This window comes from Callorhinus ursinus, unplaced genomic scaffold, assembly GCF_003265705.2.
Source record: "Callorhinus ursinus isolate GAN/ISIS: 27379988/994484 unplaced genomic scaffold, GSC_fseal_2.0 scaffold5, whole genome shotgun sequence".
Lineage (NCBI taxonomy): Eukaryota > Metazoa > Chordata > Mammalia > Carnivora > Otariidae > Callorhinus > Callorhinus ursinus.
This window is the reverse complement of record NW_027397067.1, coordinates 47,682,016-47,701,620: the sequence shown is the minus strand read 5'-3', so window position 1 is coordinate 47,701,620 and position 19,605 is coordinate 47,682,016. Positions and strand designations below refer to the sequence as shown.

Sequence of the window (19,605 nt, the reverse complement as noted above, 5' to 3'; positions counted from 1 at the left end):
GATAAAATGAGGAAGTAAATGAGATTTTTGTATATAAAACATTTAACAGTTTTTGACACATAGAAAAAGCTCAAGAAGTGATAGCAGTCTTTTTTTTTTTTTTTTTTTTAAATTCCAAGTACTGTACTAGTTGCTGGAAATGCAAAGGAAGAACTGGGGAGAGGGATGCTATGCAGGTCAAAGCAGACAAGACCATCTGCCTAAACAGCTCCTTGGACTGTCAGGAGGATTTATGAGGTGAAAGAGTTTCACATGCTGTCTAACATCCTGAACAGAGGAAAGACATAGCTGTTACCAATGGTTGAGGCATTGCCTAGATTCTTCCCTTTTCCTATCTGTTAGTGTGCTATCACCTGCAAATAAGGGATGCCCCCCATATATCTGAAGTAATCCATACATACATCCTCTCACAAAACAAGAAGTCCAGAGGTGGAGCATTTCCGGGTTGGGTAATTCCATGGTTGAACGATGTCATCCAGAGGCCATGTATCCACTCTGCCATTCTCAGATGTTGGTTGACTCAGCTCAGGATGACACTGGCTGCAGTGGTCCCAGCCATGACATCCTCACCACACCCCACACTAGAGGCAGAAGGAGACTCTGTCTTCCTTGTATTTGTTCTTAAGATCTAAGAAGCCCTTCTGGGAATCCCACCCTCACCCTTGCAGACCAATCTACAAGTCTCATTGGCCAAAATTGGATGTCATGTTCCTTCCTAAGCCAGTAGATGATAAATAAAACTACTATAATTGGCTTATGCTAGATAAGATCCACCCTCCCGGGGCTAAGAATCCTTTCCTCTTCCTCCCACGCCCCACCCCCCAAACGAGGCACTGCAGAAGGTACAAAACACATGAACAAAATCAAATTTCTGTTAACAGAGAAGGTCAGAGAAATGGTTGCTGGGTAACCATGTAGGATGTCTTCAACACTGTCTCGTCATTTCCAGTCAGTCACTGTATCTCCTAATTCCACCTCCAGAATAGTTTTTAAATCCACCCTGGCCTTTGCCCTGGTCTCCAACATCTCTTGTCTAGACTGTTGATTCCTTCTATCCTTGTCGCAACCATCTGATCTTCCCTTCAGCCATCAGTCAGCTCTTTACACAAGGGCAAGTCTGAGTAGACCATTTCCTAACTTAAAGACTCTCAAGACTCAATTCAGATGCAACCACCTCTTTGAAGACGCCCCAGATGTTTTATTTTATGGCTCTTATAGATAGCCCTGATGAGGCTGGTCTTGCTTTTGAGCTCTTTGTATATTTGCTATGCTTCCTGCTGTCTTCTCTGTTCAATACAGTAGCATTGACTACATGTGGCTGTTGAGCATCGGAAATGTGGCTGGCCCAAACGGAGATGTGTTGTTAAGTACAAAATATATTCTGAGTTTCAAAGATTTAGAACAATGATAAGAAAAAGAGGGATGTAAAATACTTCGTTAATAATTTTTAAATTGATTACATGTTGAAATGATAATGTTTTGAATACATTTTGGCTAAATGAAATATATTAGTAAAATTCATCCACCTGTTTCTTCCTTTTAATGTGATGACTAGAATATTTTAAATTACCTATAAGGTACACATTTGTAGCTCTCATTGTATGTTGGTACACTAGACTGTTAGCTCTTGCAGAATAGGGGCTCCATCTTATTTATCTATTATTCATCATGTAGCTTTCCTTCCCCATTTCAGGGTCCATCCGAACTGGAATCTAGTCAAAATACTTTATTTGGTTAAAATAAGGTGTAAGACAACTCCATTTGCAGATGAAAGAACACAGGATGATTTCATGTTATTTGACTGCTGTTTCTGGATTTCTGACACATGGGTTTCTTTTCTCTGCTCTAATTAGTCTGAAGCTTTTTAAATTTGCCAGATACTTTCTGTTGTGGTTACTTCTGGGCACTAAGTTGTTAGGAATTAATCCAAATTGAAAGAAGAGAAACTAGAATTTAAAGACTTTGATTAGGTTTGCTCGTCTCTGTTAGTTTTCATTCTGTCTTGCTAGACATTCCTCAACAAATTATATTTTACGCTTTGGAGGTAGAAGTGTCTCCATGACTACAACGTCCAGAATCTTTTAGTTATTTTTACAATTGTTATTAGGAATAAAGATGCAAACGTAAATTACGCTCTATTTAACTCCACTGAATTATAACTGGCAGTTGCTTTTTTTCATGGATAAAAGAATTATATTTATATGTGTGTGTGTGTATGAATATATTTTTTACAAATTATGATATTCTTAGCCAGGATTATTAAGAAAACCAAAAAGTTAACATATTCTAGAAACATTTTAGGAGGAAATCTGTTTATAATGGCACAATAAAATCAGAAACTTTTTTTATATTCCATGAGCAGAAATGAGGGAGTTAAGTTTTGTAGTTATGGTAGCCAAAAAATGCCATTGTTTGATGGAAATTACCCTTTTTTTTTCCTTTAGAAACATCTAGAGAATTTACAGTTCTAATTTGGAAATAAATACTATCTATGGTCATAAATCATGTGCTGGAGACTCTAACGGGCTTATTGGGTGACTATTTGGTCAAAGGTTCAAGCAGCCTTTGAAAGCAGAATCCTGCCTGCCCCTCCCTGCTTCTGGGGCCTGCTGTCCCCTTGAATGAACAGAAACAATCATGGAGTCCGTTATTTTGTCAATAGGACTGCTTTAATAAGTGCTTTTTGCCAGGTCTTGTGAAGAGCATTGTCTCCTTTGGCTTTGATCTTGTCTTGGCCACTCAGAAAAGCTCTGTGCCAGGGACATGTGGATGCTGGGAAGTCAGGGTGGAATTCTGGGCCCTTCGCTTCCATGAAGTTGGTATCCCAGGACGGCTGGGTAGTTCCTTCTTTTTTCTTCAATTTTTTTTTTCTTTCTTTCTTAACTTGTTTCTTTATTTCTTGTGGTAAAATATACATGACATCGATTTTATCATTTTAACCACTTTTAGGTGCACAATTCAGTGGCATTAAGTACATTCACAATGTTGTGTAACCATTACCACGGTCCATCTCCAGAACTTTCTCATCACCTCAAACAGAAACTTACACAGTAAGCACTAACTCCTTGTTCACTCCGTTTCTCCTAGCCCTGGTAACCTCTCTTCTACTTTCTGTCTCTCTGAACTTGACCATTCATGTAATATTTGTCCTTTTATGGCTGGCTTATTTCACTCAGCATAATATTTTCAAGGTTCATCCATGGTGTATAGCATGTAACAGAATTTCATTCTTTATTAAGACTGAATAATATTCCGTGGTGTGTATGTACCACATTTTGTTTATCCATTGATCTGTTGCTTTGTTGCCACCTTAGCTATGTGTGGTTTTTAACAGAGCATAAAAGCACATAATGACACTCTGGCCATTTCTGCATTTGAATCCATTTTTTATTTGAAAAAAAAAAAAAAAAAAGAATGAAAGAAACCCAGTCTGCCTTCCCTGCTGAAAAAGAGAGCCTGCTTTATGGAAGGATATCATCTGTACAGTTCAAATTTCCCAGGGCCAAATGCAAACACCTCTCAGAAAAGGCAGCCCTGCCTCATTACCTGGCAAAAGATGAGATGCAAGGCTGCTCACTTCCCACCATCCACACCTAGGCAGGAAGGGTGATGTTCTGACGGAAAGCTCCAACTGAGCGCTCTCGGGTAGCTAACACAGGAAAGGGAATTTTTAAAAAGGGAGTGGAAGCATCCCTGTCTCTAGAATGGGAACATCTTAGAGGAGGATTGCATATCACCTTTGTTAGGAGAGTGAAGCTTCTTTTCGGTGTGTGTGGGCTACCATTTTATCCCACGAGGTAGTAGTTAGTTGATGTTGTACCGAGACCGGGAAATCTCCAAATCCCGCTCTGCCCGTCCGCTCCTCTTTCCACTGGGAAATATAAAGATACAGACCTCAGGAAATCAAAGCACTTCTTATCATTAGCTGGCCAACCAGGGCAGACCTCTCCACGGAGCAGGTTGGAGTGGATGATTTAGGCTCGAGGCCCACGCGAGGCGTCCACCCTCTCAACTCAAATTTCAGCATTACCACCATCCCGCGGCTAAGCTGGAGAGGAGAGAGTCACTGTACTACCGGTAAGCAGAAGGAATGGGGGAGAGAGTGCCAGAGATTTCTGCTCCTCTCTAGAGCCAGGTGAAAGCCAGAAGCAGAGGGAATGTACTGGACTTGAACAAACTGTAATCCTTGCTTTTGGCAAATCTGTAACCTGGAAACTTACCCAGGGACATGAGTGCTTCCTGAGGAGTGGCCCGAATAGAGGCAGAGGGAGGGCACACCCTTCTCCTTCCCCATGTACGTAAAGGCATCTTAGGTATGTTCCCGTCGTAACAGCCACATGTACCCCACACACTCATCATCACTGTTTGGCGGGTGGCAAGACTGAGGAGCTGAGAGTAGCCTGCCATATTCTCGAGTGGCAGAGCCGGATTTGGACCCTGATCTGTTGGACACCGTGGCCTACGATCTAACAGTTATTCCATAATATTCCTGCTGACAGGCTTGAGGTCCACAAGGCCCTACAACACTTGCCTCAGTTGGTCCTCTTGTTAATCCTGTTCCGCAAATAGATGGGGATTTCTGCGACCGGTCAGTTCTAGTAATAAGGCTTGGTTCTTTTGGGAAGTATTTCTGCTCATGGAGACCATCCATTCTGCTGAGCCATTCATAAGGCTTAATTTAGAAACAATTGAAGTGATTATAACAGGAAAATTGTTTTAAAAGAAAAAGACAAATGATCTTATTTTTGGATAATGTAATATTTTCAGGGCTTCTTTCTAATCAACAGTCAAAAGCCTGGTTAAAAATAAATGTCAGAGGGCAAAGCAGCAGCTTTGAAAAGTTGGGTGGTTTTTTTTTTTTTTTTAGATTTATTTTTTTATTTAAGTAATCTCCACACCCAGCGTGGGGCTCGAACTCACGACCCTGAGATCAGGAGTCACAAGCTCCACCGACTGAGCCAGCCAGGCGCCCTGGAAGTTTTACTGAGGAGACCATAAAAGTACGTGGAGTTCAACCCACAGAGCTGACAGGATGCTCACAGTTACACTGATGCCTGGCATACGAACACGCGCGCACACACACGTGCACACACTCCAGGGTGAAGGGAGCAAAGGAGACCACACGCACATTACACAGTGATTATACTGTGGCACCAGGAAATCTCACACGCCCCCTCCAGGTGGCAGGAGCCCTCAGGCCTCCTAGAGCCTTGGTCACCCTCACCCACCTACCCCAGGGTGCTGCACGGACAGTGTTATCTTCTGTGTGTGCTAAGACATATAAAAGGCCAGGAAACACTGGAATAGGAATACATGGTAAGTAAAAATTCTCACAGGTAGTTTCCCGACCAAGCCTGACCTGAACAATGGAGATATATGGTAGATAAACTAATGAAACAGGATCCCTGCTCAGCCTGAAACTCTGATTGTAGATTTCTTTAAACCTTGACAGGAGGAAGCTTTAAAAAAAAAAAAAGGTCTCTTAAAAATCTGCAAACACTATCTGTCTTGCTAGAGATGGAGACCTCTGTATTACTTTGGGGCTATTTCTTTGACTATGAAAAACATCCAAGTGAACTTTGAATTATGCAAATGTGAAGCCATGAGTCTTTTTGGAAACGGCGATGTTTAACATGCTGTAGTTTCAAGAAACTAAAAATGTTTTCTCTCTCTCTCTCTCTCTCTCTCTCTCTCTTTTTTTGCTTTGGAAAGGGGTAGGGGTGAGGGATGTTCTGGCGAGACAGAGCTGGGGTTCCTGTCTAGGTCTCTCCAAAAAGACCATCCTCCCAACTACCATGCTGTGTTGCCCCCGGTGGTGAACACCGGTGGAAGGGGGATGTCAGAAAGAAGCCTGGATGGATGCAGAGGGATTGGGCTGGAGTCCTTGAGGAGGATCATGAGGACCCTGAATGCCAAACATGGTGGGAGCTGAGGAGGGAGAAAGGGGAGATAGAAATGGGGTGATGGCCCAAGGACTAAGCCTTGATCGGTCTTCGAGGCTTCCACCAACAAATTGTTTTCTACTTGGAAGTCACAGGGGGGACTTCCTCTAAGCCAGTGCCATGTGCTCTATATATCTCAGGGCTTTTCCACCTTCTCTCAGGAGGTAAGTGAGGGTACACGCTCCAAGACTCTAAGCCACGTCTGTGAGTTCCTGTCCAACACCGTGGCCCAGGGGAATCCTTTTCCCCCTACTGTTGTTATTCCAAGTCCTGGGCGGGGGGGGGGGGGGGGGGGGGGGGGGAATCTTCATTCACCACATTTGCAGTTCCTACCCAAGCAGAGAGGAACAGGTTTCACCCAAAATTTGGTCGTGAGATGCTATATTCAGAGCTATCCTGCAAGCTTCATCCTTAGGGTGTTTTTACAATTCAAATCTGATATCATGTCCTCATAAATCTATAAAGAGAATAGTTTATTGTCATCATTTCTTCTGGCGTCTGGGACTAATGAAAACAGGCTCAGGATCTGTAGCATCACTCACAGCTCTGTGTTTTTTGAGGGAGTCTGAGGACTGAGGGGCAGGGAAGGTTCAAGAGAAAAGCATCACTTTCTCTTTGTACTCACCTGGTGCACTGCCTTGTTCTCTTGTGACTGTGAAGCCACCTGAACCTTTTCTAATGAGTAGGCTTATAGGCAAAATCCCATCATTCTAACGACCCCTGAACCCAGTGTCACAGTGAAAATGACTCCTACCCACAGTGCTTCCTGGGTAACGCATCACTGGCTTGCCTAGATTATGCTCCTTGAGTGTAGAGACTATGTCTGTGATGTGAAACAGTGGTGTTCTCGGGCTGACCAGCCGACCTGTCTGCCCTGCATGCCATCCCATTTGAATCCGTCTGTGCTTTGAATCCACTATAATATCTTGCACTGCTCTAGATACACAACACATGCTTAGGAAATTCTTGTGAAATCATTCAAAGGGAAATGGCATCTCCTGGAATGAAGACATTGCTCTAAGCTTCTGTATACTCCAGCGCATAGCTCTCAATTTCACTCCAGGAATGGTGTTTGTTCTAACTTTCCAATCCTTTTATTTGATCTATTGCAGACAGATTTAAACATTTAAAGGGACACCTTCTAATGCATATGGAAAGCCCTGTGATCTAAAGGAAAGAAATGATTTCAAGTACATGCATACTATGGTTAAAATTCAGATTTTTAAATGTTTATTTTTGGCTTTTAGGTAAAAATGAATCCAATTCAGTTTTGATCACTGAAGCGTGTCAATTCTGTTGCTCTCACTGAGCTTCTATGTTCTTGTATTAATTATTTTCTGCCCGATTTTTTGCATAATTTTCTTACAATGGAAAATGCTGCTCTTAAAGAAACAAGTGATTGACTCAGAGGATTGGGATAATATTCTGTTATCATTTCATACTTTGTTGTATATCATAATTCATTAATGAAGGGAAAGAGAGTCTTGGCAAATTTATCTTCACTACTATTCAAATAGAATAGTGCAATATTTACTTATTGCTTTTTTCTTCAATGAAACTATTTGGATACATTTCAGATTTTCATTATTTTTGTACGATAGTCATTTTTGCTCCAACTGTATCCATAAAGTCCAGGTTTTACTCTTGGGGTAAGCGTACTTGAATCTTTGGATCTGCCGTCAATGAGAAAGATTTAGGTTGTCAGTTCCAGTCACTTATAATATGATTATAATGGTGCTTCTGAGTACACACTGTATGCGTGTTTCATAAACGTAAGGTGTTTACTAGTTACACATGATACATGCACAGTGAAAGTCTCCTCTCCTTAGTTCATGTCTGCAGCTCCACACTGGGGCGTATTTGCTGATACCATAACGACTAGGTTATGTGTACTAATAAGCCCTTGGGAACTGTGAGATTAAATAGAAAAGGCCAGAAGTCCCCTTATTCAGGAAGAGGCAGGATGTAATTTTCTTTACAGTTTCTTCTAATGAAGTTGGTACATTCTGTGGCTCGGCAGCATGGGTGCCTTGAGTGGGATCCTGTGTGTGTGCCCAGCGACACGGAATGCAGGACGCCTCCTTGGCTTGTCCCTGCCACATTCTACAGGGGGTAGAGACCACCCGATATTTCTCCAGCTGACCCTAACCTGGTTAGTGAGATGCCAGGAAATCGCTACCGTGTTTGCTAGGGTTCGCTGTAACGTAAGAAAAAGAAAAGATAAGGCAGCTCAATAGAAATGAACTGCTCCCACTGGAATTTAGAAGGAGTAGGAAAAGGCGAAAGATTTATGCGATCTGAAGAGAAACCAGAGTAGGAACAATGTTAGGTGGTTCCTGCTGGGAAGGGGGTAGGCGGGTGTAACAGAATGGTAAGTGAATACACCCACCTAGGCACACACGGTCTTAAAAGGAGGTGATTGCCTGTGTAGACACAAACCATATACAGAGTTGTACACCATCTCTTTTAGAGATGGTGGGGAATCCTTTGTTTAGATTTTTTGTATTTTATTCACTTTGCAGATGTATTTTCACCTTCTCTCTTTTCAGATTAAGCTTCCATTTGCAATTTTTCTTGACAAGAAGTGGAAATAATAACGAGCATGTAAATAGCTAGACAGGAAGGCTCTCTTTAAGCACACAACCATACACACATCCTCAGACACTTGGCAACATCCCCCCTGAGGTTCTGCTCTGTTTTTCACTGTGAGGCACTGCTCAGTGGATAAAGTACAAAGATCTGTGTTCTCTTCCACCTTTGACATTAGTAGCCATGTAACCTTGGGAAAACCTTTAAATCTTCACCTTCAGTTTCTTTAATACGGGGACAATTTATCTGCCCTTCCTTTTCTCACAATATTCCCAAGGACCTACTGAAATAGGATATGTGAAAGCCCTGTAAACGCATGCAAGAAGAGATTACGCTTTATTTCAGTTTGTGGCATCGGGCAGCTACACAGTGCCCAGCACACGATTGAGTTTCAGGAAGTATTAGCGGTAAGGGGCAGTGGGTTTACAGATGGGCTCTACATGATTCTGAAAACATTGTCCTCTGTTTTATTTAAAACTTGTATAATCTGTATGGTGATGTTAGGAGCAAAGAGAGAATAGGTTAAATTAGAATTGAGACCAACTTGAATTCATTCATTCAACAGATTCATTCAACAGTGATTCAAATTGAATTCATTCATTCATTCAGCAGATTTTTATTAAGCAACTGATGTATGCCAGGCCTTGTTCTAGGCACTGAGGTTAGAATAGTGACAAAACAGATCAAAATCTGTGACCTCATGAAGGCTCTCTTGTGGTTGGGGAAGATAGACAATAAAATTAAGGTGATAGTATATTATAAGTGTTAAGGCAATCAGCAAAGTAGAGCGAAGTGTGTTAAAATTTTTACTGGGAGGTAAGGGAGGGCGCCCTGAGAAGGGGACATTGGAGTAGATCTGAAGCAGGTGAGGAAGAAGGCATGAGGATATGGTGGGGGGTGGTAAGTCCCTAAGGGCCTTACAACTAGTATGTCTTGTCACGAGGGTTGGATCTGAGGGCCCTCCGATTCCAACACCCATGTACTTAACCATTGTGCTTTGTCACCCCTCCTGTGAAAGGAGATCAGCCCCAAAGAGGGTCTGTTGTATTCTGGGGGACTTTGTCTTTTCCTTAGCTATCCTATAGTGACTATATTACCGTCCAAAAAATCCCTTGAGACCACTCGGTTTCCTAAGCAAAACAAGAGGTAAGGAGAAAGCCAAACCTAATACCATTCCTGATAAACTTTGGCCCTAGACAAAGAAGATACCAGCTCCCCACATATTCTTAGTAGAAGAAAGATTCACTGAGAAGTCCATACACAGTAGCTTTGGTCACTACCAACTGAAAAATCACCAGGAGTATTTGCCAACCACCTCGCTATTCACCTAGCATCAAAATGTATGAATATTCCAGTTGTCCTTACTTCATGGAATTCTTAAAAGTGACACAAGCAATGGTCGATGGGAAACAGGCTCAGCAGAAGGAAACCATCAGTTCTTGATCATCTTTGTCTGAGCCTGCTCTGATTCCGCCCAAACCCCACTTAGCCCTCCCCAGCCTCAGAACAGAAGACCAGAGAAAGAAACAGCCTCCTGCTCTCTATCTGCTGCTTCTCTAATGGGACCTCTTGCTTAATTTCAGGTTAGAATAATAACTTCCATGCAGGGAAAACACTCAGCCATGGGGGTCTGGCGGGAGCCCTCTCTGGGTACAAATCCACAAATATCTGTCACATTTTGGCAAATGATCCCAGGGACGGGAGTCAGGTTGGAAGCTAACAGTTGTTCTCTTATTTTCTTCCCTCATGTGACTGTTTTGCTCTTGTTTTTCTAATTCTCCCTTAAAGCAAGGGGGAGAGTGTTCCCAAATCTGGAAGGCTCATCTTTGTAAACAATCCGCTGAACCTTTATTTCATTTAGATTAATAGTGGATGTGTACTGAGCACCTGTTGGATGCAAGACACGATGTTGAGCTTTTTTCCGGGTTCACTGGGACTCCTTTTCCCATTTAGTCCTTCAGACAGCCCTAGGAGAAGGTGTTATTATGCCTACTTTCTGAAGAAGAGTGAGACCAAGAGAGAGGTCAAATGACTTCCCCAAAAGGTCCCATAACACGGTACTATAATAAAGACTTCGATTTCGTTTTTCTGCTGGCAAGTCCAATTCTGTTTCCACACACCCTGCTGGAGGATGCAAAAGGTGCAAGAGCTTAAAAGATGCAACTTCATAGTCTTCTTGTTAGCCTTCTCACCTAGACGTTTGTTGGATGGACAAACATTCATATTTCAGCCACGTTAGCCAGGGTAGAAAGTGATCGATCGGTATGTTCCAGCAGAAGCAGCCCTTCAAACACCACAGGTGATGGAGCAGGGGTGTGGAGGGGTGGGGGATGGGAAGGGTGCTTCTGATCCTGCATGACTTTGTCATAATAGGTAGCTTCGCTGAACCCCTTGTCCTTTGGGTAAAACCAGGGTATACTAGCCCTCTCGCCAACTCTGTTAACAACAGTGTGAAAATAAAATATTAATGAAAACTGCTTTGAGCTGCAACCAGAATCCAGATTCCCTTCCTTTTCCTATCCCATGTAGGATACTATTTTTTTTAATAAGAATATTCATGCAAAGCCAGGAAACAGTAGATGTTAAACACATGTTTGCTGAATAAATAAAAAAAAAAGAACTATGAACTATTCTCAGACTCTATGGAGGGGCTTGTAGCAATTAACTAAAGGCATCTGTGGCCCCAAGAGGATTTCTAAAAACAGGGAGTAGCACTCCTCTGGTACTGCCGGCTGCTGGTGAAGTGGTGAGGCCTGGATCCCCGTAGCTGACCTATTTGTCCTCCTCAGCCCATGATAGCTTACTGTTTTGCTTCATTGTCTTATCAAAACCCAAGGTAATAATTCCTCTCTTTTAAATGAGAGGATATTTAGTGCCTTTAGTTAAGTAGACATTTCCAGTGATCAGAATTCCACCGAAGTCGGCCATGGTAGGGTCTTAGCCTATGACAGCCCTGGAGGAGTGTTGAGGACTCCCAGAGGTCCCCCCTTTTTCCACCAATGACCTGGCCCCTGGCCCTGAGGCAGCCCAGACAGGCAGGTCTGATGGCAATGGGACATCTGCAAGCCCTCAAATTAAGGCACTCCAACAGCTTCTGTCTTTGAGACAGCTCTGTAGTTTCTGCAGACCTGGAAGTCTGACCATTTAGTATGGCCCTTGGCCACTTACTAGGGCACGTGAAGCATACAGTGCAGGTTCACCTCTAAGTGCTGGCCCTCCAGGAGGGAGCGGTGGGGAGTCAGCCAATAGCTGGACGTGAAGTACCAGGGAGAGGAGTGGACCTGAATGAAGGTCAGGACGGAGCATCAAGAAACAGAGCACTTAGGGTGCTGTTTGGACAAAAGATCTCTTTAGGCCAAACCAAGAGAGAGGGGTCATTTCCATGCTCATGGTCATGAACTCTTGAAAGAGCAGGCTGAGTGTGCCCTCCTAGGTGCTAGAAAGAGTAAAGGCTACACTCTTCCGTGTGTGCCTGTAACACAGGCAGCCCAAGAGGGGCTGGGGTGGAATTCCCAATCCACTTCCGATGCTTCTTCAAGGCTAATCCTCGCTGGTGTGTAAACTCTTGCGAAACAGGGTTAGGATGTAAAGGCTCCAGAGGAAAATTGCTTGCTGAAGAATTTCTGAGGGATGGTCTAGAGATCATGGCACTTACCAAAGACATCAAGAACCTCTTTGTAATATCTATTGCTCAGGGAATCCGGGAACCGGGACTAAGGTAAATGCCAAGTGAATAAAAAAAAAGCAGAATCAACCTAAATGTCCATCAAGAGGGATTAGTTAAACAAATATCATGCAATGGAATGCCAAAAGGACTGTAATGCTCACATTAGTAACCACTCTGTCAGTTACCTGATTCGATGCTTGGCTCAAGGTTGGTGCTCAGTACTGTCCATTGAATCGATCAGTCAATGAAAATTCAGCAATTTAAAAAGATGAGATACATCCACATGTATAACATGGAAGAATACCCACAGCATACTTTTCGATGAAAATAAAGGTTAAAGAATAGGATAGTGTGGGGGGCGCCTGGGTGGCTCAGTCGTTAAGCGTCCGCCTTCGGCTCAGGTCATGGTCCCAGGGTCCTGGGATCGAGCCCCGCCTCGGGCTCCCTGCTCGGCGGGCAGCCTGCTTCTCCCTCTCCCACTCCCCCTGCTTGTGTTCCCTCCCTCGCTGTGTCTCTCTCTGTCAAATAAATAAATAAAATAGTTTTTAAAAAAAGAATAGGATAGTGTGATCCCATGTGTGGGAGTGCACAGATTTCACTGATGTGCATTTAAATGTTTAAGAGGATATATGTAAATAAAACTGTCAGTAGTGGTTATCTTCTATAGAGTCATATTGGATCACGGCGAGTGTTCATGTTCTAATTTCTATATCCCCTTATTACTTACAGTTTTTACAATAATGATGTATTACTTTGGTAAAGAGCAAAACCAAAAATGATATTTCCATTTTGGGGAGGGGGTTGTTGTTTGATAATGTTCTGTTCAGAGTCTATCAGAAATATGTGTTATTCAGTAATAATGGAAAATAGAACTTAGACAAGAGCCCAAGACCAGGCCCTCTGCAGTCTGAAATGCAGAGTCTATAGAACTAGAGCCCAGATAATTCAGAGACTGTAAGGCCTGCTCACCTGGAGAAGACCAGCTATGTCTCCTGGGCTTTCTCACACAGCCTGGGGAAGGCAGCAAGAAGAAGGCTGTCTCTGGTGAGCCTCCAGCTCACTGCATTTGTGTAGGCGTTCAGTTCTCATCTCAAACCCTGTCACCAAGGAGAGCGAGCACCAGGCGTGTGACCAGACGTCAGTCACAGGTGTGGGGTCGGCCTGCCCATCCTCATGGGGAAAAAGGCCTCCCTGCATGCAGTGGCCTTGGGACAGGCCTGGAAGGTGACGATTCTCCAGGCAATGTCGGCAAAGCCACCTTTGTGAGGCACAGGAAGTGGTAGGAAATAGGTCTCAGCGACTCTTACCAGAGGCCAGAGGAGAGAATATTCTTTGGGCAACATGGAAGGAAGTTAGTGAAATTGTTATATGACTTCAGTTCTCCCTCTTTAATATTTTAATTCTTCCTCGTATGCACCACCGTTTTATTTCCTAATTTGTCCACTATATATAAATATATCAGTTTATATATAGGTTCTCCTTTTAAACTCCCACTAAGAGACAAGTTCCATTGAAGAGAAATTTCTGGAGCAGTGTGCTCTTCAGATTTTCCTGTAGTCCTTCCCCACCCCCCCGCCCCACCATGAAAAATCAGGGACAACTGACCTAGAAATGAATTTGCTGGATTTTAGCCACCTACAAAATTCAGATGTCTGCAATATCTGATGCCACAGTAAATGAACACTCGTTCCCATGCATCTGTAATTCTTATCATTTCCTTCCTTATATTGTAGGAAACTTTTTCTGGTTATGTTTTCATAATGTAGACATTCCATCGGTCAAAAATTCAGAGCAACTCTTAGAGGACAATGTCACATATCCCAGATAGGCGCACATTTTAATCCACCTGGTCTCTTTCTGGAATCACTGCGGGGTCTATGTTCCTTGTTGCGGCTCCACCTGCCTGCAGCTGCTAGCATCTTGCAAATTCCATTTTAGGAGCCCTCGATGCAGTTTGCATTGAGACTTTACTGAAGTTAGCCAAGCTTTCCAGAGTAAGTTGGACTTTTCCCCGGAAAATCTCACTGTGGGCTCTCAAGAATTAACTCATGGAGTTTGTGGAACTGGATAAGGAATCACAGGTCCAAGATACAAAGAAGGGAGCACCTGTCTTCCAAAGGAGTATCCACCACTCACCATTTCCTTTCCCTGGGGCATCATTTTGGGAGCTATTCCTTTTTCTCTTCATTTTAAATGGAAAGTTGACTTTATGTTTTAGATTCCTGGTCATAGTTCTTTGCTGGTGTCTTCTCATCCTGTACATTTTTCGTTTCTCATCTGTAGTCAGTATTAACCCCAGATTTATGTTTTGGACCCTGGGAGACTGGATATGACCCAGAATAAGTTGTAAATTCCACACTGCCCATCCCAGACTAAATTACTGAATAACAGAATGCCGATGTCTCACAGAGTTGAGGTGCTTTTCACTTAATGAAATGCAGCACAGATTCAGCTAAAAGTAATATATATAGTTACATAAATAGTTATACATTTATAAGGTATAGGAAATACCTTTTATATATATTTAGTAAACATTTCTATATATCTTATATATATTTAAGATTTATATATAGGCATATAAACTAAAGGGTTGAGATATATTTACTACTTAAAAGTCTTGTTCAAGGCTCTAAAGCAAAGGCCCTGAGAGGTAAAAGATGGGCCATGTGGGAGGCCAGGGAACCAGGGGCACAGGGGACTGAGCGATGAGTCAGAGGTGGCCTGGGACGGCTCACACGGAACCCTGGAGGCCCAAAGGGGAAGTCTGGATTTTATTCTAAGTGTGTCGGAAGCCCTTCTAGAGCTTGAGGCAGAGGAGTGACATCGTCTGCTGTGTGTTTTTAAAAGGTCAATCTGGGGAGCCGTGGGGAAGAGACTGGGGCAGGGTGGAGGTGGGGAGAGGGGGGCATCAGGATGTCCCCCCAGTGGAGAGAGTGATCGGAATCCGGGGATGGAGATGGTGGCAGTTTGGACCGAGGTGGTAATGATGGAGATGCTGAAAAGTCAATGGATTTGAGACAGATTTGGGGACAAAAGTGAAAGGAATGACAGAGGAGTCCTAGGGCTTTGGCGTGGGCGACTGGATGGCAGATGGCATCCTCCACAGATGCGGGGCAGGAGTGGGGAGCACTCAGGGAGGGAACCAAGAGCCAGTTCCTTCTTCTGTTCTGCACTGATGCTTTGCAGGTGCTCCCTGAGCTGGGCACGGAGGACACAGTAGGGAAGCGGGCAGAGTCAGCCTTGTGTCTTCCTGCCGCCTCGCGGGCCTCCTTCTCGTTCTCCCTCACCGGCTCCTTCTCCTCCCTCCAAGTCTACGTGTCAGAACAGATAAGGGCTCACCATCCCCTTTTCTCCTTTACCCACCACCACTGACTTGGGGCTCTCATCTAGTCTTTGGCTATAAATATCGTCTGTATGCTGATGACTCCTGAATGTATTCTCTCCCTGGACCTCTTCCTCTAACTCCAGACGTTGCCCATCTAGCTACCTACTTGACATCCCAGTGGAGAGAGGGATCCGGAATCCAGGGATGGTCATCTCAGAATGAATACCTGCACAGAAGCACCACTAGCCATGCCCCTGCGTCGCCCCAAAGCCCTGCCTCTGCATTTTTCCCATTTCAGGGTCAACTTCATCCTTATAGTTGCTTAGGCCAGAACCTTGGAGTTATGCTGGACCAGTCTCTTTGTGCACGAACCATCATCCAATCCTGTGGACTCTCCCTTTAAGCTGTGTCTAGAGTCCAGGGCCCCTCTCACCTTTTCTGCTTGCTGCCAGCCTGGTCCCGGTGCCCTTGGCTCATGTCTGGGCCCTTGCCACGGCTTCCCAGCTGTCTCCCTGCCTCTGCGCTACCCTCGTTTGGTTTACTCTCAAAGCGGCAGCCAGAGAGTTCCTGGTAGAATATAACCCAAAATCCTGCAACGGCTCCGTCTCCCTCGGAGTGGAAGCCACTGCCCTTAGCGTCTCCTACAGGTCCCATGTCACCAGGCCCTCGTTACTGTTCTGGTCTCATCCGCTTTCCTCCCCGCCCTCCGCCCCAGCCACATCCCTGACCCCCTAAGCCCGCTCCCCATCTAGACCCCTTTCTCGGCCTGGAATAGCCTTTGCCCAGTCATCTCCATGGCTCCCTCCTTCCCCTCCCCTCCTCCTTTGACAGTGTCACTTTCTTAATGGGGCCTTCCCTGGCTTCTTAGCTAACATTTTGACACCCACCCAGCCACTCCTGGCATTCCCCAACCCCCTTCCTTCTTTACTTTTCTCCGTGGAACAACTCTCTCCAACATTTCCCTTATTTATTTATCGTATATCTCTTGCTACTAGACTGTCAGCTCCATGAGAACTAGGGTTTTGTCTGTTCCCTGATGAATTCCCGGTGCGGAGAGCCATGCCTCCCTTCTAGGAGACACTTCGCACCTACTTGTGAAATGAATGAGTGCTAATAGGAGGTTGTCTTCTCTCTGCTAACTGCTTCTTTCTGACTTTTTATGGAGCTGTCGTCTTAACTTCCGTCAGTGCTTTGTCCACGGGGTTAGTAGGACGTAGTGGCAAAACCAGTGGACAGCCTAGAGCCAACGGAACTTACCGTTTGGCTGCCTCATTCCCAAGCTGTGTGACTTGGGATAAGTTGCTTGGCCTGAGATTTCATTTCTTTGCTTACAAAACGGAGGAAGCTGTCCTATCACTCAGGGTTGCCGTGAAGTCTCAATAGAATAATGGATGAAGGGCCATCAAGGACAAGATGTGGTTTTCATTTACCGCAGCGTCTGGCCCAGCCTCAGCGCCAGAGTTTTATGCACATGACTGTCTCATTTAATTCTCACATCAAATCAGTGAGATACAGACTCGCACCGCTGAACTCATTTTATAGATAACAAAACCTAGGCGCACCAAAAAGTTCAGCGAATTACTTAATACCCAAGCACTAGTCAGCAATTCAGCCAGGCTTTGAAACCAAGCTTTATTCCATGGCCTGAGTTTTTCCCCACTATGTTCTACTAGCACAAAGTTAATGTTTTAATAACCCAATGGAGTAATGAAAAGGATTTGACCTGACGTGCAACTTTTGTCTCCAGACGATTTTTTTTCTGGACTGCTAATGAACACAGCATTTCCCTGATGGTATTTTTATCCCCTCTTCAACTCAAACAGACAGAAATTCCTGTCTTCCAATAGAAAAAGGTATTGTCAGGCATTCCTATGTCTTTCCCCTCCTCCCCCCAGGGAAAGAAACGCTATCGTATGTCCCCTGAGATTTCTGTTGTACAGTCTAACCAAGTCCAGATGGTTTTCTCAAGTTCAGACATCATACTTGGTAAAGTATTTGTAATTATCTATGGAAACACATTCTGGACTCAGTTGCAAACACGGCTTCCCAAATCACTTATTCCATGCTCCTCTGCCTTGTTTGTGTTATGGCCTTTCTGTGCTAATGAATTTGTAAATGTGGTTTAATTACTGTTTACTGAAAAATAGCTACACACAGATCAGTCTCAGTGGGAGACTTAGCCAAAATGTTGAGGCAATTTGTTTCTAGTGCAAAAACAGCTAATAAGTGAGAAGCACTCTTTAGACATTGGGAAAGGAACTTTAAGTTTAGTTTTGAAGAAACAGTGTTGTATAGACCCAGAAAAAAGAAATCATTCTTTAAGAGAGTAGATCTAAATATCAAAATGATATTTTTTTCCTAAGGCTGGGCACGTGGTGATTTGCACAGAACCAAAGAATAGGGATGGTGACTTGATTGAACGCCACACCAAAGAGCTGTACGTACTTTAAAGAGCCCCCAAAAAGGAAAACCCGAAATTACTTGTAAATTTCATAAAAATGTTCCAGAGCTCTGGAAAGCCATGTATTATGTATTACCTCATGTTTCTGAATTCTTGCCTCAGGCAAATTGCCAACTTAACAACTAAATGACAGTTTTGAAATTGTAATACAGACCAGCCTCTCTAACTTTGCTTCTCTCCCTCCAGAAAAAAAAGGGACACATGAGGGAAATGAAAGTTATTGGAAGGTTCAATTTATAAATTGTGCTTCATTTGGAGCTGTAGTTTAGTCTTGCTCTTGGATAAAATGGTGTTTGCCTGATTCTACGTGAAGAGGGGCCTTCCTGACCCTGCGGCTGTTGGTCCTGCTAATAGGACCTGTGCTGTCCTCTCTCGACCCTTTCGGAGGGTCCCCGTCTAGGAAGCGGGGGGGTTGCGGAGCCCGTTCTGCCTCCAGTGCAAAACTCAGAAAACAAAATCAGTCACCTTGCCAATTACTAAGATTGCTTGGCATTTCTTGAACTAGGGATAAAATGCAAGAAGTTTGAGCAGGGTGAGATGCAAACACCGCCCTCTAGGAATTTATTTTTAGTGGGGGCAAAGGACAGGCAATTCAATATAAGAGAACCCCAACTGGGGGGGGGGGGGCGGAGGGGGGTGGGGGGCGCGACCAGGTAAAGGGGGTCAAAGGTACAAACTTCTAGTTATAAGATAAATAAATCCTACGGCTATGATGCACAGCCAGGGCCTCATCGCTGTAGTGGAAAGACTCCTTTTCTGGGAAGATTATTACAGATTTCCGTGTTGTAATGATTCATCTGTCTATCGGTCATTCCTTTTTTCATTAACTTACCAAATGTTATTTATGGGGACCAGAGAGGGAAAAGTAGTCCCAATAGAGACTCCGTCTGAAGGGGCTGACCCTGCAGAAGGTGGGAGACAGACATTAACAAATAAACATCAGAAGAGAAAATCTCAAAGAAAACTGGGAATCATGATTAAAATGGGGATATGTGGTCTTTCACATAGTCTTTAATTTTCCAAGCTTTACTTTCAGGATTTTTTCCAATATAGGAAAAATGCAAAGTATAAGTGCAGAGCCCATTTATGAGAAGGGGCTGATCTTGACCGTGCTTAAATCATAAGACTTTGGAAATAGGAACGAAGCTCAGATATCAACCTCCTTCAGGAAGGCTTTCCTGATAGCAGCTACGCCCCCTTTTGGCTTGGGTATCCGCTCTGTGCTCTCTCATCGTACCACATCCATTCCCTGGTAACCGTGAACTGAATATCTAGTGTACTGTCCCCTCACTGTCACCGCCATTTCTGAACTTAAACAGCTGGAGGCCCCTGAAGATGGAGAGGCCACATGTCACTCTTCTTTGAATCCACAGCACCAGACACATGCCTGGTGCCAGGTGCTCACTTACTTAAGGTGGAGGGCTCTGTGAATAGGAAGATGCTAATTCTAGGTTTTTTTTTCCCATCTAACAAAAGTTGCCTTTGTTCCCCCCCACACACTATGTTAAGTTTAAGAATAGGTAATAAAAGTGTATATATTCTTGTTTTTTGAAATGTAAATGTACTAAAAACATATGTTAATAGCATATTTAGATAAGCATGCATATAAAAAATCTGGAAG

At 43.8% G+C, this 19,605-nt stretch overlaps 1 protein-coding gene and 1 non-coding gene across 11 annotated transcripts in view; one reads left to right on the top strand and one right to left on the bottom strand.

Moving 5' to 3' along the window:
• Nucleotides 1-19,605, top strand: part of NCALD (neurocalcin delta) — a 371,302-nt gene that overhangs the window by 331,211 nt on the left and 20,486 nt on the right. The gene's annotated exons all lie outside the window — the stretch shown is intronic.
• On the bottom strand, nt 4,896-4,968 carry TRNAR-CCU (transfer RNA arginine (anticodon CCU)). The gene has a single exon. It is a non-coding gene; the product is annotated as a tRNA-Arg (tRNA).